The sequence below is a fragment of the Saimiri boliviensis genome, chromosome 15 (assembly GCF_048565385.1).
Source record: "Saimiri boliviensis isolate mSaiBol1 chromosome 15, mSaiBol1.pri, whole genome shotgun sequence".
NCBI classification, from domain to species: Eukaryota; Metazoa; Chordata; class Mammalia; order Primates; family Cebidae; genus Saimiri; species Saimiri boliviensis.
The window spans coordinates 65052476-65060149 of NC_133463.1; the positions used below are offsets into that span (position 1 = coordinate 65052476).

Genomic DNA, 7674 nt, shown 5'->3' on the forward strand with positions numbered 1-7674 from the left:
AAAAATTGAGGTTTTTATTTTTGATTTTTAGCTAATATATTATTAAGGCTTGTAATTTAGAAGGAAAAAGAATGGAGAAATGTTATAAAGAGGATAACCGAGGCTTATTCTCAGAAAGAGCTGGTTTAACAATGACAAACATCTAACAATTGTAAGGGCTAACTTAGAAGCACAGAGATGTCTGTTCCCAGAGGTGTTCGGAGAAAAGCTGAATGATAGAATGACAGAATCGCAGTATGGCAAGGACGCTTCCTAGATGTCTTCTCCAATGAGCAAGAGGATGGACTCAAGTCTGTATTGAATCTTCCAGTAATAATGTTCCATGACTTTAATTGAGAGTGAGATAGAGATTTAATAGCTGAGTGTGTTGGGGATGAAGGAGGAGAAGGTGTCATCTTGCTTCTTGCAATTTGGATTTAATGTAAATCATATATTAAAAGCTGTCTAAGAGCAATGCAGAGAAAATTACTCTTTGGTCCACCAATTATTGGTTAATATTTGTTGATTTTATCTTCACAGATTTTTTTCAAAACCTATGTGTATACATATATATACATATTTATTGATTTTGTTCAATCGAATTTAACCTAAAGTTGGCTCCTTACACATTTTAAATTTGCCCTAAAGGTTTCTTTATAAATGGTAAACTGAAATCTAACTGGATTTGTAAACATCAAGTTTCAGCGAATGAAAGGCAGCCAACTGTTCAAACCGTGTCCAAATCAGGGAAATGCCAAGCTCTAACCAATTTGGCTGTTTCTGTACCTCACTTCCATTTTCTGTACGTCATTTTGTTTCTAGCCATAAATCTTCTACAACATGCCCGCCCAGGAGTTTCTCTGAGCCGACTCTTGCTCCGGAGGCTGTCCCCTTCAAGAATCGTTCTTTGCTCAATTAAACTTTGTTAAATTTAATTTGTCTAAGTTTTTCTTTTAACAACTTGTAACAAACATAACGTTATCATAATGTTTGAATTTTAGAATTAATCTTTATGCTCCGATTTTATACCCAATATATATTTTTTCTTTTAGATGACTATTTAAATTTCATCTGAAATCACAGTAGATCCAGGTCATGGCACTGTTTGTATAAACATCTGACTTCCTCACCATGGCTGACTTCATCAGTATTGTCAGATCAACCAGTTTGGGCAACCAATCTAACTGAATTTCTTAAACAATTGAATCAGCAAATATTTATCTCTTACTATCTGCAAGGAACTGTAGAAAGACAAAGCTACTGACAATATGATTGGAGAAATACTACAATATAAGAGCATGCAAAAACTAAATTCAAACAAAAAAGTATCAATACTACCATAGAGCAAAGTAAATCTGACATAGGGCAGTAGAAAACTAATGAACAAATTGAATGGCATTAATATATCTAGGAATATTGATTGCATATAAACCACCTTTATGGTATGGTAGCTAGATTAAATTTTTGAAAAGGAAGTGGGGTTTGTGATGGGCTTTGAAAAATAGATGACAATTTACTGGGCAGGGAGAATGGCATTCTAGGCACAATGATGTGAAATAAAAAAGAACACGGACGAAAAACTTTAAGGCATACTTCAGGAAATTTAATAGAATCATTTGGTCAAAGACAAAGGTCTGTGAGAGGCATTATAAGGTGTTAGCTAAAAATATAAGCCTTTGTGGCAAAAGAAAAAAGAAAAAAAACGAGCACAGCTTTTAGTTAAGTCTCGGGTATAAATTTTATCTTGATGAATGTTAACTATGTGTGAACTATTCAAAGATACCTGAATTTCAGTTTTCTGGCATGAAATATGAACATAACATCTACTATCAAGGATTAAATTAGAAAATGTAGCTAAAGTATTTAGCCCAGGACCTCACAGAATAAAAAGATTCAAAAGTCTTTTCTGTAAATATTAGTGCTAAGACTAATATTATGTAAGAAAATAGAATATGCAATGAAGTCTACAGAGAGATCTGGCCAAAGGATTTAACCTTGAAACTGTTACTTGAAGGGCCTGAGAAAGGGAGAGGCAACAGGAAAGAGGTATTCTTAGGGAGGGACATTATGTAGCTTTGCATGCATTTGATTGGTGGGGTAAACTGGGGTGGGATAAAAGTAAATTAAGATAGAAAAAATGGACAGGAATATATTGAAAAATTACATGTTGGATATCATAGGCACCTAGATTGCACTGGGTGTGTGGACTTAGAAAACAAAGCAAGAAAACAGTCAAAAGGTATACATAGACTCTCTAGACATGGAAAAAGAGCAAGGCCTCTGAATCAAAGTTGATCACTGTGTTAGCCAGGATTCTCTTAGAGGAACGTACGTGTGTGTGTGTGTGTGTGTGTGTGTGTGTGTGTGTGTTTGTGTGTGTGTGTGTGTGTGTCTGTGTGTGTGTGTGTGTGTGTATTGTGCCCACTAGATTAAGAGTGGATCTGCCTTCCCCAGCCCACTGACTCAAATGTTAATCTCTTTTGGAAACACCCTCATAGATACACCCAGGATCAATACTTTGCACCCTTCAACCCAATCAAGTTGACATTCAGTATTAACCATCACAGGTTTACCCCTTGTCAACTTGAACCCATACACATCTCCTGAGACCATACATAATTTTCAAAAAAGACAATAATAAGGTCATAATTGTGCCTAACATAATACAACTATCCTTCATACAACCCAAAATGCACTAATCCCCAACCCAAATAGTATTACATAAAGTTAACAATACTTAAATGCTGATATGAAGGCAATAAAGCTTACATCACATCATAAAGGAGAAAGGAAATAAAATGAAGATATTTACTTAGTACAAGTGTATACATGCATAAACATATTTTTTACAAAAGAAAGAGGAAATATTCATGGCAATTAGAGTCCTTCTTTCTGCAGCTGATCACCTGGTCATAGCTGGTATTGGTGACTACCTTCTTCTATTACACATTCTGTATTACCTTTGTCTTCAGGAAGCACCTCAGCAGGTCATGGATTTTTCCTGGTAGAATGACCCAAAACCTTCATTCCTGAAGGGTCTGGTTATTTTTAGTCCCACCTGGATTGGGCTGTTGTAGTTTCCCATTGACCTTCATAACAAGGCATGTTAATAGTAAGAGATGCCCTATTGGATCTCCATGCTTTCTCTTCCTTACCTTCATTGTGGAGTAGTAGACTGATTTCATCTTCATAGTTCAGGTCAGTCACCCCAGTCAACACGATGACTCCCTTCTTGGCCTGTTGACTTAAAGGTAGGAGGAGCTCAAAGTGTCGAGGTGGCAATCTTAACTTCCACTTTAATGGAATTGTTCTGTCTCCTGGTGGCAGCATTCGTCTCTCTGGAACTAAGACTTCCATGCCAGCAGAATTTAATATCACAGGAGCAGGAAGCAAGTATTTTGCTAATGGATCACTAGGGGTGATGGTGAGCGGTGCCACTTTCACTTCTACCCCTTAACTCCTGGACCCATAAATCCTGGATATGGGAGAAACAGTACCATATATTGGACACTGATTCAGAGCATACATGGCCTTCTGGAAGACTTTGCCCCAGCCCTGCAAAGTACTGTCACCTAGTGGGCGTTGTAATTGTGACTTCAAAAGGCCATTCCACCATTCTAACAATCCAGCTGTTTCAGGATGATGGGGAACATGGTAAGACCAGTGAATTTCATGAGCAAGAACCCACTGTTACACTTCTTTAGCTGTAAAGTGAATGCCTTGGTCAGAGGCAATGCTGTGTGGAATACCATGATGGTGGATAAGACATTCCTTGAGTCCACGGATGGTAGTCTTGGCAGAAACGTTGTGTGCAGGATAGGCAAACCCATATCTGGAGTAAGTGTCTATTCCAGTGAGGACAAACCTCTGCCCTTTCCATGATGGAAGAGGTCCAATATACAAACCTGCCACCAGGTAGCTCGCTGATCACCCTGAGAAATGGTGCCATATCTAGGGCTCAGTGTTGGTCTCTGCTGCTGGAAAATTGGGCACTCAGCAGTGGCTGTAACCAGGTCAGCCTTGGTGAGTAGGAGTCCATGTTGCTGAGCCCATGCATAACCTCCATCCCTGCCAACATGGCCATTTTGTTCATGGGCCCATTGGGCAATGGCAGGGTGGCTGAGGAAAGATGCTGAGTGGTATCCACAGAATGGGTCATCCTATCCACTTGATTGTTAAACTTCTCTGCTGTGGTCACCTGTTGGTGAGCACTCACATGGATACAAATATCTTCAGAGTTTTTGATCACTCAGAGAGGTCCATCTACATATCTCTTCCCCAAGTTTGTCAATAATTTTCCAGTCATCCTTCTTCCAAGTCCCTGACCATCCAGCCAAACCATTGGCTACAACCCATAAATCAGTATAGAATCACACATCTGGCCATTTCTCCTTCTATGCGAAGTGCACAACCAGGTGCACTGTTCTGCCCAGGGAAGATTTCCCTTCACTGCTGTCTTTCAGGAATGTCCTAGAAAGGGGCTGTAGTGCTACAGCTGTCCACTTTCAGGTGGTGCCTGCATATCATGCAGAACCATCTGTGAACCAGGCCCTAGTCTTCTCTTCCTCTGTCAACTGATCATAGGGAACTCCCCGTGAGGCTGTCGGGTGCAGGCTGGGAGAGAGAAGGCAAGGTGGCAGGAGTGAGACCATGGGCATTTGAGCCACTTCCTCATGTAACTTATTTGTGCCTTCAGGACCTGCTCAAGCCCAATCTTGTATATACCACTTCCATTTGATGATGGAATGCTGCTGTACATGACCCACTTTATGGCTAGATGGGTCAGAAAGCACCCAGTTCATGATAGGCAGTTCAGGTCTCTTGGTGACTTGATGACCCATAGACAAATGTTCAATTTTCACCAAAGCCCAGTAACAGGCCATAAGCTGTCTCTCAAAAGGAGAGTAGTTATTTGCAGAAGATGGCAGGGCCTTGCTCCAAATTTCTAGAGGCCTCCGCTGTGATTCACCTATAGGTGCCTGCCAAAGACTCCAAACAGCATCCCTATCTGCCATTGATACCCCAAGCACCTCTGGATCTGCTGGTCCGTGGCCCAAGTGGCAGAGAAGCTTGCTGGACCTGTTGAAGAGCCTTCTCCTGTTCTGGATCCCACTTAAAACTGGCAGTCTTTCAGGTCACTCAATAAATGGGCTAGAGTAACACACTCAAATGAGGAAGGTGTTGCCTCTAAAATCCAAATAGGCCCACTAGGCATTGTGCCTCTTTCTTGGTTGTAGGAGGGACCAAATGCAGCAATTTAACCTTTACCTTAGAAAGAATATCTTTACAGGGCCCACATCACTGAACTCCCAGAAATTTTACTAAGGTAGAAGTTCCCTGCATTTTATTTGCATTTATTTCCCATCCTCTGGCACACAAATGTCTCACCAATAAGTCCAGTGTGTTTGCTACTTCTTGCTCACTGGATCCAATCAGCATAATGTCATCAGTGTAATGAACCAGTGTGACATCTTGTGGAAGCCAAAAGCAATCAAGGTCTCTTCAAATAAGATTATGACACAAAGCCAGAGAGTTGATATGCCTCTGAGGTAGTACAGTAAAGGTAGATTGCTGGCCTTCCCAGCTGAAGGCAAATTGCTTCTGGTGGGCTTTATGGACAGGAGTGAAGAAAAAGATATTTGCCAAGTCAGTGGCTGCATACTAGGTGCCAGGAGATGTGTTAATTTGCTCAAGCAAGGAAACCATATCTGGTACAGCAGCTGCAACTGGAGTCGTCACTTGGTTTAGCTCATGATAATCCACTTTCATTCTCCAAGATCCGTCTGTCTTATGCAAAGCCCAAATGGAAGAGTTGAAGGGGGATGTGGTGAGAATCACCACCTCTGCTTCTTTCAAGTCATTGATGATGGCACTAATCTCCGTAATCCCCCCAAAGATATAATATTGTTTTTGATTTACTATTTTTCTAAGTAGAGGCAGCTCTAATGGCTTCCATTTGGCCCTTCCCACCATAATAGCCCTCATTCTACCAGTCAGGGATCCAATGTGGGGGTTCTGCCAGCTGCTAAGTATGTCTATGCCATTTATGCATTCTGGCACTGGGGAAATGACCACAGGATGAGCCTGGGGACCCACTGGTCACACTGTAAGTTGGACCTGAGCTAAAACTCCATTAATTACCTGACCTCCTTAAGCCCCTACTTTCTTTTTTTTCTTTTTCTTTTTCTTTTTTTTTTTTTTTGAGACAGAGTTTCACTCTTGTTACCCAGGCTGGAGTGCAATGGCGCAATCTCGGCTCACCGCAACCTCCGCCTCCTGGGTTCAGGCAATTCTCCTGCCTCAGCCTCCTGAGTAGCTGGGATTACAGGCACGTGCCACCATGCCCAGCTAATTTTTTGTATTTTTTTTTTTAGTAGAGACGAGGTTTCACCATGTTGACCAGGATGGTCTCGATCTCTTGACCTCGTGATCCACCTGCCTCGGCTTCCCAAAGTGCTGGGATTACAGGCTTGAGTCACTGCACCCAGCCCATAAGCCGCTACTTTAACTGGAGGACCACAATAACGTTTTGGGTTCCCTGGAATCAACATCAGCTCAGAGCCAGTGTTCAGTATTTTCTGAAACGTCTGTTTATTTCCCTTTCCCCAGTGCACAGTTACCCTGGTAAAAGACCAGAGATCCCCTTGGGGAAGAATGGGAGAAAGATTCACTGCATAAACTGTCAGTAATGTAGTGGGGTCTTTCCTCAAGGGGATCCGGCCTCACCTTCATTCAAGGGGTTCTGGGTCTGTAAACTGGCTCAAGTCTGGAAATTGATTGAGGGGCCATGAGTCTCTGTTTTTATAATTAAAATTAGACTTTTGCCTATTCGACTTAGAAGCTTCCTGTTTATATAATTTAAGTGGAATGCAGTCAGGTTCCCTATCAATTTCACTTCTACGAACACCATGATTGATTACCCAATGCCAGAGCTCTACATAAGTCAGACTATTCTGATTGCTACTTTGCCTCTGCTCTCCATTACAGTAGCTACACGCACTGTGCCAGTTGGTCCCTGCCACCCCAAGATCCAATTATTCCCATTGTAAACACACACACACACACACACACACACACACACACACACACACACACACACGCTGTCTGCAAGCTGAGGAGCAAGGAGAGCTGAGTCCCAAAACTGAAGAACTTGGAGTCCAATGTTCCAGGGCAGGAAGCATCCAGCACTAGAGAAAGATGTAGGCTGGGAGACGAGGCCCATCCCTCTTTTTTACATTTTTCTGCCTACTTTATATTTACTGGCAGTTGATTAGATTGTGCCCACCAGATTAAGGGTGGATCTGCCTTCCCCAGCCCACTGACTCAAATGTTAATCTCTTTTGGAAACACTCTCACAGACACACCCAGGATCAATACTTTGTATCCTTCAATCCAATCAAGTTGACAGTATTAACTATCACAATCACCCAGTTTACAGCTTGGAAACTGAGAATGCTGGCCCTTGCAGTAGACACAGTGAAGTCAGGCTGAGAGCAAGATTGGAAAGAAAAATGGAGATTTTAGTTTTAGATCTCTAAAGTTTTAGGTGACATCAAAATGCACATATAGAAATGACCTTTATGATTATATAGTTTTTTTGTCCAAACTTGCCTTCGAGTTCAGTGAAATGAAGAACTAATGTGCCGTAGATTAAAAATGACACACCTTAATGACAGCTGTATAGATGTCTGTTTC

At 41.5% G+C, this 7674-nt stretch overlaps 1 pseudogene; it reads right to left on the bottom strand.

Annotated features, from left to right (window-relative positions):
- Positions 1 to 2856: 2856 nt before the first annotated feature.
- LOC141581408 (uncharacterized) lies at positions 2857 to 6701 on the bottom strand (annotated as a pseudogene).
- Positions 6702 to 7674: the final 973 nt, after the last annotated feature.